This window comes from Meriones unguiculatus, chromosome 7 (genome assembly GCF_030254825.1).
Source record: "Meriones unguiculatus strain TT.TT164.6M chromosome 7, Bangor_MerUng_6.1, whole genome shotgun sequence".
Taxonomy (NCBI): domain Eukaryota; kingdom Metazoa; phylum Chordata; class Mammalia; order Rodentia; family Muridae; genus Meriones; species Meriones unguiculatus.
Genome location: NC_083355.1, coordinates 119,788,907 through 119,808,335, shown reverse-complemented (window position 1 = coordinate 119,808,335; position 19,429 = coordinate 119,788,907). Strand labels below are relative to the sequence as shown.

The following is a 19,429-nucleotide window of genomic DNA, read 5'->3' as shown; positions in this document are numbered from 1 at the left end:
ATGATTAAAAAGCAGGCCAATCAGTTCATGTCAGAGACAGTCCTTGTCCCCATTACTATGGAAGCCACTTGGACACTGAGCTGCCATGGGCTGCATCTGTGCAGGGGTCCTAGGTTATCTCCATTCATGGTCCTTGGTTGGAGTATCAGACTCAGGAAAGACTTCTGGGCCCAGAATTTTTGGTTCTGTTGCTCTCCTTGTGGAGCTCCTGTCCTCTCCAGGTCTTACTATTTCCCACTTCTTTCATAATATTCCCTGCACTCTGCCCAAAGATTGGCCGTAAGTCTCAGCATCTGCTTTGATACCCTGCAGGGTAGAGCCTTACAGAAGCCCTCTATGTGAGTGCTCACGGGAGCCAGACGGGAGAACACTGGATCCCCTGGAACTCGAGTCAGAAGCAGTTAGCAGCCACCTAATGTGAGTGGTCAGAGCCAAACCCAGGTCTTCGGCAGGAGCTATATGTGCTCTGAGCCATTGGCTCATATCTGCAGCCCCTGCTAACAGTGTTTTTGGCTTTTGCTATTGCTTTGCGTTAAATGAAGTTACAATAAAAAAAAAAATAACTTTTATTTCAGTTCCTTGAATAAGATGCAAAGAGCATGAACACACCTAGTCAGACTTTGACCACTGGTAACCCTGAGGCCCACTTCTGCTGTTCGCTGGGTTCTGCTGTAGGGAACAGCAGAACAGCCCTAAGCGACAGTGAAAGCATCAGAGCAGGCTGGATTGGCATCCCAGATACAGTCTCTTCATGGATGTGATGGCGCTGTTGGAGTAACCTTAGGCAATTGAAGTTAAGGCCCCTCCCTTTTCCTGGTAACACTAGATATATAAGCAGCAGCTTTGAGGTTCCTTAGCATTTAAATACAGTATGAGGAAAGGTCACGGCGCGGCGGCGGGGCTGGCTGGCGGCAGCTGCGGGCGGGAGCCGAGTGTCCCGTGTGCACGTGTCTCCCGGAGCCTCAGGGCCTGGCTTGGGCTCTCTCGGCCTCCTCGGCCCCCTCAGCACCCTTGGTTCAGGGCGCGGAGAGCTCCGGGGCGGCTGTAACGACGGCCTCAGCAGGCGGGAAGATGAAAGGTAGCCGGATCGAGCTGGGAGATGTGACGCCACACAATATTAAACAGTTGAAGAGATTGAACCAGGTCATCTTTCCAGTCAGCTATCGTGATAAATTCTACAAAGATGTGCTGGAGGTTGACGGGCTAGCAAAGCTTGCATATTTCAACGATATAGCTGTAGGTGCAGGGTGCTGCAGGGCGGATCATTCACAGAATCAAAAGAGACTTTTTACATCATGACACTAGGATGCCTTGCACCTTACCGAAGACTAGGAACAGGAACTAAAATGCTAAATCATGTCCTAAACATCTGTGAGAAAGATGGCACTTTTGACAACATCTATCTGCATGTCCAGATCAGCAATGAGTCAGCGATTGACTTCTACAGGAAGTTTGGCTTTGAAATAACTGAGACAAAGAACCACTATAAGAGGACAGAGCCTGCAGATGCTCATGTGCTTCAGAAAAACCTCAAAGTCCCATCTGGTCAGAATGCAGAGACACAAAAGACAGACAACTGAACAAATTACAAATAAACTTTATTGCACTTGCTTGTCGCCAATAAAAGAAAGACCCATTGATCCTCCCCACCCCCTTTTCTTCACTTTCCTCCCTTGTTATTCGTCCTTTCTTTCCTCTTAAAGTTTTTAATACTTTCAAGGACTCTTAAAAATGACCATGTTTGGATTGTTTTAGTTCTCTTTATTTTTGTGAGGTGTTTGGATTGAAGGAAGGAGAAGATAGATATGTATAGTTTCACAGTTGAGATATCTCCCAAAATTGGGTGTCAGATGATTTAAACTTTTTAGCTGTTTATTTTAAACATCCTGCTTTCACAATGAAGGGCAGAGCCTACAATACTGTTTATTTCGAGAGACAAAAAGAAGCATCAGCAATATCTTGTTCTCTAATTCATAGGCAAGCTTAGTGCATTTGTGGTACTTTGAGTTTTAAAGACTGTCTGTGGGATGCTAATCCCTGACATTGCCTTCACTCTACCTTTAGTCCTTTGAGCGCTCTCAGGAGTTGGACCATTGTTATCCTTGTGAGAAAATACCAAACTTATTTAGGTTTTTAAAGCAGTTTTTCCTCTCAGTTTGCTGATTGGCGGGGCAGTGTGTATAGGTAGTATTATACTTTGGTCAAAGTATTTCAGTTAAACGACTTTTTTTTTTCCTTCTTCTTTCCTGCTGTTTATTTTGTTAGTAGAGGCATTAACTGGTAGAGTGTGGGCTGGTGAAATTAACTGTTTTAATATCCCAGCTAGAGATACATCTTCTAACTGACCTAAAGAAGATGGTTATAAATGATTTTTTCTCCTGTTTTTTAGAAAGTCCAGTAATACTGTAACCGCGTAAATGGAGTTATGCCCTTGTAAGTCAGTGTCCCTAAATAAATCTGAAGCAAGTGTTTCCTTTTGGAATTACATAAAAAGCCTAGATGGACATGTAACACATTAAGTGTACTTATGTCAACTAATACGGATTGTTAAAAGTGTGGCCATTGAGCGTTTGATAATATATGAAAGAATTTCTAGACAGTATTTTTGAAAATAACATTGTTATTCTATTGCTTATCTGTTGGAGAACATCCCAGATTTGCTTACACTCTGTGCCTACAATGTTGAGTTTAAAGATTTGGAATAAGAGGAATCAGTAGATAAATTCCTTCTATTCTTGGAACAGTAGAAGTATAAAGTGTTAATAGAAATATCACTGCGACCTCCAGTTGACAGGTTTGGTTAAGGCCAGATGATTTTCCGGCACACTAGGAGTGGCTCTGATGGGCTGAGAACTGTAACGTGGAGACATGTGAGATACTCATTTTCCTCACATTGTCCCATCTAAAATCCATGGACTTTCTTAGGTTGTCATTAACCAACAGTGGCTCAAGAAATGTTCTCATGAGACTTTTAAAACAGCACAGAATATATGTTTTCTTTCATTTAACGTTAAAAGGAAGTTTAACACATCCTCTAAGTAAAATTGTGGTATAAAGGTCATTTCCATAGCTTAAATGATAAAATTATCTCACAAGATGTTTATGCACACTTTATAACTTGAAGTTTTTATTTGAGAATGTGAAAGTACATAATAAAGTGGACTTCAGTAGTCTTGAGTGCCAAGAAGAATATAAACAAGGGGTGTGGTGGATGGATGAATGGACGGATGGATGGATAGATGGATAGATGTATATTGTAGTGAAATTGTAGAAATAATACGCTTGTTTCTTGGGTATCAGTTTCCTAGACAGTCCAAATCTAAGCTCAGAAGAAAAGTTTAGTGTTAAGCACCTTTACTTTCATGGATAAAGCTTCAGCTTGCTCTTAATAAGAGGGCATAAGTGAAAAAGAGCATAATTAGTTTGAAGAAGTCAGCAATTTTGTAAACTTCCAGATAGCAAAATAGATTTTGATATATAAAAGAGTTTTCTGAGATGACACTGCCTCTATTTCTATAACCATTTCACTTGGACTATCTGAGTAGTCCTATGAATGTATCGCTAAATGTGGTTATTGAAAACCGAATAGCTGCCTCACAACAATTAAGTACATGTTATTTAAAAAGGAGGAGTGTGTAGGCTCCCTATTATTATAGTTTCTTTTTCCACACTAGTCAGAGATTTTACCTAAAACTTAAATGTATGTTAAGGGTCAAATGTCCTATATCAAAGTTGCATTAAATAATTTCATCCACTTATAAAAGGGGAAGTTGTGGGGGAGAGGTAGAACCTGGGACTGGTCCAAATGCCTGTGAGTCAGGAAGTACTAAAGGAATGCCCGATGCTGAGTTTGGTTTTTTGTTTGTTTTTTTAGTTTTGTTTTTGGTTTTTTTTTTTTTGAAGGGGGGGTTTCCCTTTGTTTTTTAATATATGATAAAAATAATCTTTGAGGTAAGATAGTAATTCTACTAATTGGAAGATAACAGGCTATCTGCATTTGTCAGGACAGATCATTTTTAATGTGGGGTAAATAGGTTAAAATTATTCTGTATGCTGTTTGAACCTAAGTTCTAAAGTAAAGAATCTGTAGAGAAATCTATGCAATATATAATTTGTCAAGATTAATTTTCTTCTGGAGAAAGGAGTTCCTAAGTGTCTCCAAAGCAGGTCACTTCATTAATTTGAAAGTCCTCCAAAAAGAGAACTATTGGGAAGTGTGGTGTGTGGTGGTGGAAAAGAAAAACTCCCTCACTTTTTGGAGGGAATAACTTTAAAGATACTTAAGTGGCTACGTTTACTTGGTGCAGTTAAGAATTAAACTTGTCCAGCTCTTACTATTTCCCAGTTCTTACATAAAATTCCATTCACTCTGCCCAACAGTTGCCCATCAGGCTCAGCATCTGCTTTGATAGTCTGAAGGGCAGAGGCTTTCAGAGGCCCTCTGTGGTAGTAAGAGCTGGAGAGGACAGGGTCTCCACAAGGAGAGCAACAGAACAAGAAAATTTGAACACAGGGAACTTCCCAGAGACTCATACTCCAACCAAGGACTATTCATGGAGATAACCCAGAACCCCTGCACAGATGTAGCCCAGGGCTGTTCAGAGTCCAATTGGGTTACGTAGTAATGTGAAGAGGGACTGCCTCTGACATAATCTGATTGGCCTGCTCTTTGATCACCTCCCTCTGGGGGGGGGGGGGAGCAGCCTTACCAGGCCACAGTAGAGGACAATGCAGCCACTTTTGATGTGAACTGATAGACTAAGATCAGAAAGGAGAGGAGAACCTCCCATATCAGTGGACTTGGGGAGTGGCATGCAAGCAGAGGGAGGAGGGAGGGTGGGATTGGGAGGGGAGGAGGGAGGGGCTTATGGGGGGATGCAGAATGAATAAAGTGTAATTGATGAAAAATTAAAAAAAAAAGAATTAAACTTGTCAATTTTAACGTTGCTGTTACATCTGAAATAAACTTATGTGATGTTCTAGCAAAAATAAATAAATAAATAAATAGATACCATATGGAAAAGGGGGGATATCTGGGCTTTACACTATGGGAACTTCCTTTTGGTCAAGAGCATAGAATCTGAGTTCGCTCTAGCCCTGGGTAGGGACATAACATCTAAGTTGCTAATGCCTAAGAGTCACTGCAACTGGGCCAAGGAGGCTCCTCTGGGAGGCTGATCCCCAACTGAGGAGATGGGAAGAGTAATTACCCCTTAAAGAGAAAGTACTTTCCTTTTCCTAAACCCCTCCTGGGAGACATGTCATCAGGCAGCCCATGGAGCTTTGCCCTGTACTTAGCTTTCAAAACCAACCTTTTCTTTATTCCTTTTTTGAACACTAGCCAAAAGAAAGGTGTACTTTCCCTGGAACTCTGGGATTGTTCACTGTCCTAAACCCCTTAGCCCCACCCACTACGTCACCTCTGCCATGCAGCTACCTGTCTACCATGTCTGCTTGCTGAACATGCTGGCCCAACTCAAAAGTCACGGCTTTCTCTCTTCCTTCCTCCACTTTCCTTTTCTAGCAGATCCCAAAATTTATAGCTTGCCTGGCCCATCTATCTCTAAGATTCTAATTTCTTCCTGCACTTTCTTTTGATGCTGTTTTCAAATTTATTTTTCAAGATGCAATTTTTGAGAATTTTCTGCGTGTACTGTTATTCACATCATTGCCATCCTCCTGCGTCCTGTCCTCCCCCACTTCCTCTAAAATCCATTACTGCTTCTTGATGAGTATGGGTGTGTATAATCCACTGAGTCCATCTAGTGCTGTTCATATGCATGTATATATGTTCAAGGTGTTTATAAACTACTGTGTCAATGAGACTAAGCACCACAGGGTATTCCACCTTCCTTTGTCACAGCACCAGCCAACGGTTTACATTCTGGGAACCGAAATTTGGAAGTGGATTAAGGACAAGTGCACATTGCTCCTGCCAGTGCTCATTGACTGCAGCCAGATGGGGAAGCTTCACTGAAGGATGCTGGGAAATGGTTTCCTTTTTGGGAGAGGTGGCCATGTGACCAAACTGAACTATTCTTTTGCATTCTGTGATCCTTCTGAAAGGATGATTACCTGATTAGAATGTCAACAATTACAGAGAGGTTGGGATGTTGCTGGTCTGGAGCCCAGTTATACTTTATTTTGTGCTATCTTTAGCTCCCTTCATAGCCATTGATTGGCCTCTTCTGCCTGTGTAGTAGTTTGTGTGAGATGCCCTCCGCACGGACCTAATCCTTCTGCTGAAGTCAGCTGCAAATAAGCCCTTCCTTCTAAAGTTGCCTTGGTCATGTTGTATTATCACAGAAATAGAAATGTATAACATAGTTTGTGTGTTATGACATACATCTTCTGAAATGTCCAAGGACCCTAGCTTCCACCAAACAGAGGCTAAGAATGACATCATATATGCTAAGCTATAGCATCTGATGCCTATAGCGGAGACATCTTACTTCTCTGTACCCTTCTGCAGTGCTTGTTTTTAAACTCTAGTTGTGGTGTTTATTCCTAAACCTCCATTCCAACCTCCGAACCCTTACATGGGAGAGAAAAGATTAGTGTGGAGAGGGGTCCAGACTCCTTTACTTCTCTGGGCTGTTTAGGGTCAATGGTTCTTTTAGTGCTCAATACCAACCTCCATCAACCACCGGCGCAGCCAGCAGGCTCCTCCACACTGCTGCACCCGGAAGCCTTCCTCTCTGTCTGCTCCAAACTGCTACACCATTTCTGGTCTCTCTGAACTGCTACACACCATGTGCTGACGATGCACCTCTTTTTCTCGGCTCCCAGAGTCCTAGACTTCGCCCCTCTCTGTGCTGCACAGGGAAGGCTGTTAAGCTGACAAAAGCCACTACCCAAATGAGACAATTAACAGCTGTGGACAAACTAGAGCCCAAATAAAATCCCATGCTTGGGATTAAAACGAAAACATATTTACATAACAAAGAAACCAAAACTTCCATTACACCCCTCTTACCTGGTGCTTCCACCAAAATATTTGAAAAATATCTTGATCTATAAATTTCTTTGTTGCTGTAAAAACTTGGTGATTCAATCATCATGTTAGAATGTGGAGTTTGTGGTAATTAGAATGTGTTACTGGGATGTGGTCACTTGTATTCACTCTAGAATAAACTATCTCACATCCTTTGAGGGGAGAGCTGTGTTTTAGTATTGCTCACCCCAACCCTTAATCTGCTAATTACAGACAAATCTTTACAGGAAACTAATTTCAATGCTAGCAGAGAATTTGAGGATTTCTTTCTTTTTCCTGTAATTAAGCTATTGGTAAGAGCTGAAAAATAATACATGTCTCTTGTAGTCCATCAATCTATGTGGTCACACTCAAGGGGTATGTCCCTTAATCCTTGTCAGATTCTGCTAATTAGGACAAAGAAAACAGAGCACAGGGTTTAGGGGTTGGCAGGGGAGGGGGCTTTAGCTGAGCAGTACCGATCATGTCACTAGTGGTTCAATCGCCCTTACCTCTGGCACAGATTGTGGAGATGGAGGAGACTATCACGTGATCTTAAGAGTCTGCATCCTAGGCTCAGCCTCTGTACAGAGACAGTCTGACCTTCCTCTGCTCGGAGTGAGAGCAACGCCATGTTGCTTTCTGCTCCATGTTTTTCTGGCATTCTCTGGAGCACCACCCGGCTTTCCAGGGAGGAAATCTGCCCACGTCACAGCCCGAGGACAGGACTCTCCAGTCTTCTGGAGCTGGTATTTTACCGGATATACGTGTTTGAACATCCCACAAGGGAAACTGGTGGACAGGCTAGAGTGATATGGGAATGAGGAGAGTGGGCTCCACATGCCGGTGGGACACTGGGGACATGAAGGTTCTGGCAGGACCTCACTGTGATACTGCTTGACAAGGCACTAAGGGCACACAGAACTGACTGACTTCCTTTATGAAGGCCATTAGAGAGTCCCAACACACACACACACACACACACACACACACACACCCCAGATCAGCAGATGAAATGGTTTCCATGGCAACAATTGGCCAAGCACATTGCTGCAATCAGCATTAATTTAAAATATTTTTCTGAGTCTCCTTGGAGTCAGTTTGCGAACACAAGTGCTTGCCAGCTCTCTAATCCGTGGCACCTTTGAAATCCTATCCAGAGTGTGTTGAGACTGAGCCAATTAACTGAGAGGAACTGGGTGGGCCCGGTGGAGCTGGCGAGACTGTGTTTACCAATTAGGTTTTTTTTTATGATGTAAACGCTGCACCCCATGCAGCAGGAATAAAAGAAGCTGCATGCAATATGAAACTGTTAATTGCATTTTCAGAGACACAGCTACAAGGTGAAACTAATCACACAAGCGATAACTGGCCCCGCCACCTGCGGGGCTCTGCCTGGCACTTCCACTAATCTATTAAAACAGCCCCCGTGGCCTTTGCAGCAAAGAAAAACATAGCATTCGGTATAACCTTCCAGTTTTAAAGAGAAAAATGTGTATGCCTGGGAAGCAATAGAAAGGATAATTCTCATTTAAATTGGATTAATACTGTTAACAAACACCGCAGCAGAGGGCAGGGCAGAGCCTCAGGAAGGACTTTGCTATAAAATTATAGGGAAGCGCATTTGTGAGCGAATGCCAGTACATTCTGATAAGTGTGGCTCAATGTGGAGCAGCTCGTTAAAGAAGAAAGAGCCACGATCATTAGTGAAGGTTGGCGCTCCCACCCGGGAGGATCGAAACGGCCCTTCTTTCCAGAACCTTTGCAGAGACGTGGGAGATGTCTTGGGCCCCTTTGCTTTGAGAGCCAGGCAGCAGGCCTACCACAGGTGGAGGCCAGAGCCACGAGGAGGGCTCTTTGCACAGCTCCATCCTCTGTTCCTCTTAGGTGGATGATCAGGTAAAAGCACACTTAGAGGTCAATGAGGATGGACGATTGCCTCATAATCAGGAGCCTGGAAAACCAGGAAGTGCAGCTTCAGGACCTGGGCTGCCTCTGGACTTGCATCTCTGTCCCTGAGTGGAGACATCTCACTCTTAACTGGCTGGAAGGTCGTTATCGGTAATTACTTAAAGCCTTTATCTCAGGATTCTATTGCTGCAAAAAACACCATGACCAAGAGCAGCTTGGGGAGGACAGGGTTGATTTCCTCTTAAAACGCTCAGGTTACGCTCCATCGCTGAGGAAAAACTGCGTAGGACCTCAAGGCGAAAACCTGGAGTCAGAAACTGAGGCAGGGACAGCGAAGGAATGCTTTGAACAGACTTGCTACCCACGGCTTTTCAGATGGCTTTCTTAGTACCCAGGACCACCTGCCTGGGGTGGCACCACCCTAGGGCCTGGGTGGGGCCTGTGGGCTAGCCCACCTGCACCGATTACTAATCAAGAAGATGCTCTGCTACCTTGCCCACAGGTGGTTCAGTGGAAGTGTTTTCTCCATCGGGGCTCCTTTAGCTTCTGTCAAACTGACAAAACAAGAAAAAACAAACCAACCAACCCACCAGAACAACCTTCCATTATTTTTTAGCTAGTAGTTACCATCCTATCGTCTCCCCCCTAAAGAGTTAATATAAATTGTTCTATAGCCACCTGGAAGATAAAATATCCCCAGAAAACGCTGTCTGCTCTAGAAATGGTATAGAGGTGGGACCCTCCCCAAAGGGCGGGCTCTAAGGAATAGACAAGCCACAGGACAGTCACACTCAGGCCTCAGGACTCTTGGATCAGGAAAATTAGGAAGGGCTTGGGGTGGCCACAAAGGCACTGACAGGCTCAGCACCCACCCAGGCCTGGGGCAGCTTGCACGTAGTGGAGCAGCAGGAAGGAGCTACCCTTGGTCTGCCCCACACTCAGAGGCAGAGGGACACTGTGGGCTCTGGTCACCTTCAAGGGTGTCCTTCTCTGCCCTCCTTCCTTCCTTCTCCATGGGGCAGTGCGTCCCGACAGGTTCAGAGATTAACTGGACTTCAGTCTCTGCTCCAGGCCTGCTGTCAGCCTCTCCAAGTCCATCCTCATGATGTGGAGTGGCACACACTCCCAGTGCCCATAGGCATGTGTTGGTGAGAGCCATCGTGGCACAGCTGTTTCTTGAGGCTGAGCGAGGTGTGGATTTGAAGATTCCCACAGTTTTCTAGGCCAAGGTGGGGAGCAGCTTCCAGCAGGTGAAGGGTAGTTAAAGGGACTGGCCTGTCCCTCCCTGAGTGAGCACCCAGAGTGGAATCATGCTGCAGGTTGTTCTTGTAGGAACTAGGGATCCACTGGAGTGCCAGGCGGCATGGAGAGGGGGAGGGCAGGCACAGCACCTTGTGGCCCGGAGGCTCAGGTGGGCTATTGTTGGAAACAAAATACCTCATTTTCAAACGTCCCTCCAGTCAGCTCAGGTCCAGCTAGCAACAAACAGAAAATGCTCCCTTCCTTGCTAATGCTTGCTAGCCCAGCTCTCTCTTCCACACTCCCTACTCAGCCTCCCCCTTCCCCAAATTAGAAGTTGAATAGCCAAGTGTTCCTGCAAGGTCATGCATGAGCTTTAAAGTAAACAGAAGGTAAAACACGGAGATGAGCGCACACGCAGTTTTCATTGAAAAAAAAAATGACAGAGAGAGAGAGAGAGAGAGAGAGAGAGAACGCAGGTGTTGGAAAGCTTGTACTGCACTTCCTGTCATTCACGAGGGGGAGGAAGGGCCAGGCCTCAGGGTTTGTAAACTGCTCTGCCTTCGGTGAGCATGCTGGCCACTCTAGGCTTCTGCCTGCGTCCCTACTGCTCTCACTATGAGTCACTGTGTCTCCCAGCGTGACCGTGAGTGTCTGTGTGAGGTGCAGAAACCTGCTAGATCCCCGTTCGCTGCTCATCCTAGGAACTTGCTGTCACCACGGCAGTCTCTTGGGTGAGGTACCTTAGTCTTGGGAACATAACCCTCCCTTCCCTAGGCTTGGTATGTCCTTCCCTGTCTGCCTGGCTCAGCACCACTGGCTCTGTCAGAGGTTATTCTTATTCTGCTTCTGTCTCTTTAGGAATATAAGAAAAAAATAGAATGTTGCTCACTCAGCTTAAGGATGTTTCCAGTGTGTGTAAGTGTCCTGCCTTCATTTATGTGTACAAACCGCATGCGTGTCTGAACCTGCAGAGGTCATGAGAGTGTTGGATGCTCTGGAACTGGAGTCACAGGTGGTTGTGAGCCACAGGAGGGTGCTGGGAACCAAACCTGTGTCCTCTGCATGCACAGCAAGTGCTGCGAACCTCTGAGCCATCTCCAGCTCCTCAAGAAGTTTTAAAGACTATATTAAGAAATTATAGCGAGATAATCTCACTAGCATGTAGAGACTCTAACATGACCCATGAGCACAGGGCACACAGGATGCACAGGGCTCATACAAACACAGAAAGCACAGATCGCACATTAGTGTGGAGTGCGTAAAAACATGGGTATACAGGAGTTTGGGGCACAGAAGAGCTAGAGAGTACACATGCATATGGGGTGAAAGGGGATGGGGTGTGCACACAGCATATGGTGCATAGGCCTGTGAGCACAGATGCACAAGGGCACAGGGTACCTGAGCAACAGGAGTGTTGGGTGCACAAGGCACAGATATACAGGAGCATGGGGCACAAACCAGCGTGGAGTGCACATGAGCGTGGAGTGCCCGTGAGGGTGAGCTGTGCGAGTGTGAAGCGTGAAGCTAACAGAGCGGGGCACCGACGCAGGGGCACAGGAAGAGCACACTGACCCGCGTGAGCACCCCTATAGACACCGACAGGGACAGCGTCACCTGAATTCCCACGGTGGAGCTCCCGGATGGCCTCACTGAGACATGACACCCTACAGTCATACGCTGCTGTCTCTGCCATGCACAGGAGGGACTTCTGATGCTAGGGCTGTCACTAACCCATGCTCCAACATTTCTAACATTCAGATATTTGCTGAATCAATGCGAATCCTAACGACTTATCATCTGGACGGGCCTATGACAGGAGTTTCCCCCAGGCCTCCCAAGGGTGGAGTGTGGTGACGGCATCAGGGTGGTGGTGCCAGGCTGTGCGGCAGAGACAGTGCCTCAGAGCACTGTGACGTGACTCTGATACAAGGGCAAGCTCATTCTGTATATGCCATTATTTCTTCTTTAATAATTTGTAAAAGTTTAAAACATGAGTGTTCTTAAGTAGAAAAGGAAGTAGTTTATTTTGAGGGCCTATTATTTCTAAGACCTAAGCCTAGCAAACCAGATCAGGTATCACAATTCAGAGGAGGAGGGCGGAGGAGAAGGAAGGCCTGGTCTCGCTGAAGTCCATAACACAGCCCAGCTGGTGACAGGTTCGGCACACCTGGCCTAAGCCTGACAGGTCTCAGCCTGTCTGGCCCAGGCATGGAAGTTCCCTGGACTTCAGCTGTCCACAGCAGGCTTCTCGTGCAGGAATCAGGACACTGCTCCTCACAGCCCAGGCCCCCCAGTCCAGCCCACCATCCATACGCCAATTCTTCACCTATTAATGTCAGAGACTTCTTCACTGTGTCTCTTCCTAACAGAGGCGCGAGGACCTGGGACCTATCTCCCTGTCCAGCAAGGGCTGACCAGGCGATGCCCAGCCATGCTCAGCACTGCTAACGGCACACTCAGCCAGCTCCCCTCCTACCTCCCTTCAGTGTTGTATGAGGCCGGCCCTCCATCCTCTTATACGACTCTGCTTCCTTTAGACAAAACTAGAAATGTGTCTGGTCTCCACGCCACAGCACCTGCATGCCTGGTCCACCCAACCAAGGCTTTTCTTAGAGTCACCGTATTGAACATACACAGACTTCTTCTTGTAAGCCCATAAACTGTTCAGTAAGAGATAATTCACAGAGTATTTGCATTGTACTTGACATTATAACTTAAAGTAACTTAAAGCCCACCAGACAGCATGTGTAGGCTCTATGCAAACAGCAGTGTTCCATGCCAGGGGTTTACATAGCTAAGGATCTTGGTCCCATTGAGGTCTGGGGGTCAGCCCTATTTGAACGTCACGGGACATTCATCTACTTACAGACAACAATGGGCACAAAAAAAGAAACATACTGGGGGCTCTGGGTATAAAATCATCACCATATAGTGACTTGTGATGTGGTTGATGAGGTCCTAAATCTACTTGGCCAAATCCAAGACCATGGCAGAAACAGACAAAGGAAATTGGCATAAACCACAAAAGCAGAGATTCCCTGTTGTGTAGGTGGACGCCAGATAGGACGGAGTGCTGTCGGCACACGCCTCCTAGAGTGGAGGCCTGGTGGGGTCCCACCTGGCACCCCAGCAAAACCCCCGCTGTCTGCTGCCCATTTTGCTCAGCAGAGATAGACACCCCATCCTGACCCCCCCCACCCCGCTCCTCTTTTCCAGGGGAGGCTCTCAGGGACGCCTCCCTGCAAGCTGACACAGTGGTGGCTGGAAGGGAAATGAGCTCTTCTCCACCACCCTGACATAACCTTCTCTCCTTTGATTTCTGTTCTGAAAACTCATGATGTCCAAGCAATAAGCTAAGGTCAAGAGTTAGCTATGAGCATATGTATGAACGTTAGTGCTCTAATTATAGAATCACTTTAAAAGTGTTTAGTCCTTTCTAAAGGTAGAAGAGACCAGAAGCAAAAGGGGGAAAACCATCTCTAGTTCTACCAACGTTGACTACATTCAAAGCTGGCTACAATACACACAGCTGTGCTATAACCTGTTCTTTTTAATTAACAGTGTTGAGAATACCTCATTTTAATAAAAATCTGACAGCAAAAATAAAAATCCTTGACCATTTACAGGCCTCTTCCCCAATACTCACGTGCCTCAGACACACTTCAGACACGCTTCTCCAGATAAAAGAAAAAAAAAATGCCTCACCCGGTATCTGTCACTTTGCTCTGATTTGCCAACATCCTTTGGTTCTTGGATTTTAAATGCCTGTTTTTGCTTTGTTAGCACACAGCAGGCATTAAGGAGATGCCACAGAAGTGAAGACATGTCCGTAACAGTGAGTGAGGCGGGAGAAGACAAGGGTGGGTAACTTAGATTTGCTGCAGCCTTGGCCTTCAGCCCAGGCTGTTGATGGGTCAAAATCCACCAGCCTCTTGGGCAGGTGAGAGGCATTTCCTGCTGCCCAGCCCAGAGCCCAGCATGCTTCCTGGAGTTCCGGCTGGGCACCACTGGGCTGTGTGCAGAAACATAGAGGAAAACAGATTCACAGCGGCAGCTTCAGGAGCCTTGGCCCCCAGGGCAGCGCTGCCAGCACAGCCCGTCACCTCCTTTGCCTCCACAGCAAAGCATCACTCGCAGTCATGGTCCCAGACCGCACGCATGGTCTCCTTATAACTTCCATGTAAAATCACCCTGGGACTTGGCTCTATTGTCTTACAGCTGATAAACAGAAGTTTCGTGCACTGTATGTTTTGGGCTATGTGCAGGAGCCATGAGCCAGAGCCAGGGCTGCTTAGGATATGCTATTCTTACGCGTGGAACAACTTAGCAAGAACAGAAACAGCACTGACTCCCACTGACCCATCTTGGCTTGCTAGTGACCGGGAAACCACCCACTTCTCTGACTCTTCAGTAAAGGGGCCCTGTGACAGGAACGCTGGGCCTATATGGGCCCACAGGTGGGGCTGGGAGCTGCTTCCTTCTGCCCCTCCTCCTCGGGCACGGAGATGGAGCTCAGAGAGCTCCCGGCAGCCTGGGCATGACGCTATGCTCCCGGGCTGCAGCCTCTCGGATGACTGGTCCACACAGGCAAACCACCCTAGCCAGCATATTCTGAGAAGATCCTTCAAAAGAGCAGCAGCCACTCCCCCAAACAGTGTCCACTGGAAATCCCTGGTTCACGGCGCCCTGTAGCTTAACGATTTCCACTGAAAGACATGCATCTGAATTCTTCCTGTGTATGTGTCTTCATGTATGTGCAGGTGCGTGCGTGTGTATGTGTACGCATGTGTGAGGGTCAGAGGACAACCTTGGGTGTTGGTCCTCTGCCAGTGTCTTGGCTTTCGCCTCACCGTGGGCCAGCAGAGCTGCGGTTGTGGTGGTCTGTGCTAAGGGAAGCCAGCCATGTTCCCGTCACAAGGGAGGCAAGGTCCAACACTGGGCAGCTCTGCCCTCAGGAGGTCCTGCTCATAGACAGCTTGCTGAGAACCCTGGGGTGAGGGGACATTGGGGTCAGGCAGCATTGGAGCTACAACACCAGCCTCCTAAGCACACCCTCACCTGCCCGTTAGACACCAGATGCATTTAGTGTCTAAACCCATCCTCACAGTTCAACAGATGCAGCTGGAGGCCCCGCCAGCGCAAGGAACCTGGGTGGCTTTCTATCAGCAGTCTGGCCCTGCCCACATCCCGCTCCACCCTGGACCATGTGGGGCTGCCAGGCTCTCCTCTTGCCTAGACGGCTGTGGGAATAAAGGGCCTTTCCACTCCCCGCACACACGCGAGTACAGGAGCTTCAAGCAGCTCAACACAAGCATGCATACACATATGCACACAGGCACGCACACACACCTGTTGGTTTCCTGCTCATCATCGGATCAGCTAGACGTTGGCAGTGAGGGTTAGAAGCACATATAAAACATTGAACAGAAGCTGAAACTCTTGAAGCGGCCCGCCGTGTGGAGGGCAGCTTTGCGTGGTAATTGACACGGGATCAGAAGGCTGCCCCTGGGAAGGAGAGGCCGGATCAGCTGTGGGATTAACTGGCACCGCGGACGCTCAGAGCTGAGTGGGATTGGCCCCTCTCTTCAGCCGCCATTGTCTGGGTCTTTCTTCTGTGCCCGCTCTCTTTGTGACGGAGGTAGCAGCTGTGACTGGCAGGTAATGGGAGGCTCAAGGGTGCTGCCTTTGAAGGAGGCAGCTTTCTTTCAGTCCCATTTGCCAGGCTCCTTCACGCTGGCCCATCTTGGCTGCAGATAGCAATTTAGAGGGAAGCTCGGCTGCCAGGCGGGAGGAGGTCAGCAGGCTGTGTGTGTTTATTATTACTTAGATTTCATGGTTTCATGCAGGGTAAGTGTCTATTTAGAGAACACTGTAGAATAGGTCTCCCTGCTATTGAGCTGTTTCCCTAGACATAAATTCATAAGTAAAATGCCAGAGACAATGAAGCCTGCGTGCCCATGAAATCTGCACAGTGACAGCCTGCCCTGGTCGGCATGGCTCTCTGAGAGGCTGGTATGCCACGGAAGATGGCCTCCAAGGCCTCCGCTGATGGTGAACAGAAGCCGGATCCTCAGCTGGATCCCAACAGGGCTCCAGGTGAAGTTGGGGAGAGCTGAGGCTTGCTCGCAGGTTCTGTCCAAAGGCAGAAGACTCCCACAACTCACTGCTGGTTAATGCCCTTTTCTCTTTCCCTGGGTTATTTGCCAAAACCTACGTAACTGTGTCCCCACAGAGCTAAACAGGTGACTGGCTAGAGACAGGCTCAGCACTCTATCAGGAGTAGATGTGACTGGGACCCCTGCCATGGATGGGCCCCCCACAGACAGATATCATAGAACCCTACTGTTGTGCTTTTCAAATCTGCCCTCTAACCCAGACCCACAGATGCCAGACAGGCTCCAGTGACAGTCGGCAGGTGGGCATTTTCCACCAGGCTCCCAAAGCGGCCTCCTGCCCATGTCCTGAGTGAAGTCCAAAGAACCCTCATCAGTACTTGGGGAGCACTAGATGGGTCTAAGCTTCCAGGTCACAGTGCAGCTCATGTGATGGTGAAAGACAGCGCACAGGGCCAACACTGTAGGACACCCGGCCTCTTCTTTCACATCGCCCTCATCATACAGAACTACCAGTTCTGTCCCCAAAATTTCCTCAGTAAATTGGTTGTGTGCTGCATGCTGGTGCTGGCTCAGACTTCACAACCCTTTTGGGATCAGTGGCGACACAGCCTACTTCTCTGGTCTAGTCTTCTCTGGTTCCTCTCTTTGAAAACCTCTAGGCTGGAGCTCACTCTAGCTTCCCACCTGGAACCCTCCACCCCAGGGGCTCACATGCCACACCTCTCCAAGCCCACCACACAGCAGCCCTCTGCCCGTACCACCCCCTCCTGAGATGTATCCTCCTCTGGACATTATGGCCTTCTCAACCAGGCCTTGCCTGCCGGTGGAGCCCTTAGCAACCTGGAGCTCAGAGCACCGGGAAGCAAACCTAACCATTTACTGTGAAGAGCCCAGAGTCCCTTCGAGGCCAGGACCACAGCTGTGCCAACACAGGTGCCTAGCTCCCGATGGGGTTTCACCTAGTAAACACTCTAGACAGAAACGGACAGAAGCTGGGCTGAACGGATGCACCTAATTGCAATGGTGATGGCTCAGCAGCACCCTGAGCAGTAGTGGCTGCTTGTCCTTGGGGCCCCAGAGCCTGAAGGGTGCTGTGGCCACTCTGCTCAGCCTTAAGAGAGTGCTATACATTACCAGTAAAGTGGAAAAATTCAGATTCAAATCTCCAAGCAGTTTCTATTAAAGTGCGCCACTTCTACACTATTGTAGAAAAAGTGGGTGCTAAATGGAGCCATTGTTAGGTTAGCCTGCAAAAGCCATAGGGGTGGCCACCCACAAGCCCCAGGGAGATGGTATCATAATATCCAGCCAAACATGGGGTCCCATCATTATCCAGGCTGACATCGCCATCAGAAACTGTAAAAAAAAAAAAAAAAAAAAAAAAAAAACAGCATGATGGGTAGAAAGAGAGGTCTGGGATGCTCTGAGACTCTGGTTCATACCACCCCTTACCCCAGACTTAAGCTTGTGTTTGTTCTTACCAGCAGAGGCCATAGAGACTCTAAGAGGACACCCGCTAACTAGACTAGTCTTTTAGCAAAGGGAGGGGAACACAACCCACCCACAAAAACATTGACCCAAAGTCTACCCTGCTTACAAGATATGTAGGGATAAAGATGGAGCAGCTGGAAGAGAGATGCGTGGCCCAACCAAAGACCCACCCTATTGGAGAGTGCCAATGCTGGACACTATGAACAATACTCTGCTAAACTTGTAGACAGGAGCAGCCTGTCAGAGCTGTCCTCTGAGAGGCTCTACCCGGCAGGACCTCAAAACAGATCTGAGACTCACAGCCAAACACTGGGCGATGCACAGGGAGTCTTATGGAAAAGTGGAAGGAAAAAGAAAGGGACCTGGAGATATCAGGAGCTCCACAAGAAGACCAACAGGGCCAACTAACAAAGGCCCAGAGGGTCTTGCTGAGACGGAAGCACCAACCGAGGACCATGCAGGAACTGGATGTAGGTCCCTACAAAGATGTAGCAGATGGGCAGCTCTGGCTTCATGTGGGTCCTCCAGTAAGGGGAGTGGGGACTGCACTGGAGAGGGACTCACTTGCCAGCTTTTTGATCACTTCCTCCTGGCGGGACTGCCTTGCCAGGTCACAGGGGAAGAGGACATGCTCAATCCTGATACAACTTGATGAGCTGGGCTGGATGGGAGAGAGGGCTTCCCTTTTCTGAGGAAAAGGGGAGGGGGAAGGGGGAGGAAGGATCAGACTGGGAGAGGAGGAGGGACAGGCTCACAACAAGGATGTAAGGTGAATAAAAAATTGTAAAAATTAAATTATAAATATATCAATTTATATATATTTGCACTGGCTCCATCGCCTCCTGCCTTCCCTGGGGTCAGGGCCACTAAGGCACTAGGAGAGGAAACAGGGCTGCTAGCCCCTGAAGTCTGATGACTAAGCTCAGACAGGATAAACACACGTAGAGGAGAGGAAGCAAAGGGCTTTGGGTAGTAATGCTGAGGCTGCTGCATAAAATGCTGGAGCACAAAGAGGAGGGAGGGTTTAGACACTGTGACTCTGTGCCTGTGAGTCGCTCTGGGGAGTGTCTGGAAATGAGACCATGTACAGGAGGCTGCTGTACATCCAAATATGTGTGGCCCCTAGGCCCCACAGAACCGCTGAACAGATTTCTAAATGTAAGTCGAGAACACCATCAGCAGTGGCACCCAGTGGCTGGAAGCTCAGCAGCAAGGCAGGTGCTGTCCAGTTTGCAGAGCTGATGGTGGTCAGCCCTGGTTAAAATTTCTGGTTATGAGGCAAAGCAGACTATTCCAGAGGTTCAATGTCCACTTTATCAAATGCTTGAGTAGTTCTTTGCTCTTTACAGCATGTTGGAAAACTGGGAAATACGCTGCCAAACACGTGAATCATTAACTTCAAAAGAAAGGACGCGGCAGGCACAGTGCCCTCCCCTGTAATCCCAGCCGGCAGGAGGGTGAGGTGGGAAGACCTCAGGTTCAAGGTCGATCTGGGCTGTACAGTGATTGTGAGGCCAGCCTGAGCAACTGAGAGAGGCCCTGTCTCAAAGGCAGGGAGTGCTTGCCCAGCTCTGGGTTAAACCCACAGTACTGGGAGTGGGGGCAAGGAGAGGGTTGTCAAGTGTATAAACACTATTTCTGTTGCCCTTGGGGTCTTCTTCATCCTGTTCTCTTTTTGTGCCTCCAGTGAAGACTT

At 47.8% G+C, this 19,429-nt stretch overlaps 1 protein-coding gene and 1 pseudogene across 5 annotated transcripts in view; one reads left to right on the top strand and one right to left on the bottom strand.

The window, feature by feature from the left end:
• Window positions 1-19,429, bottom strand: part of Ptprn2 (protein tyrosine phosphatase receptor type N2) — a 695,760-nt gene that overhangs the window by 304,463 nt on the left and 371,868 nt on the right. The window lies entirely within an intron of this gene.
• LOC110560619 (N-alpha-acetyltransferase 50-like) lies at window positions 1,046-1,650 on the top strand (annotated as a pseudogene).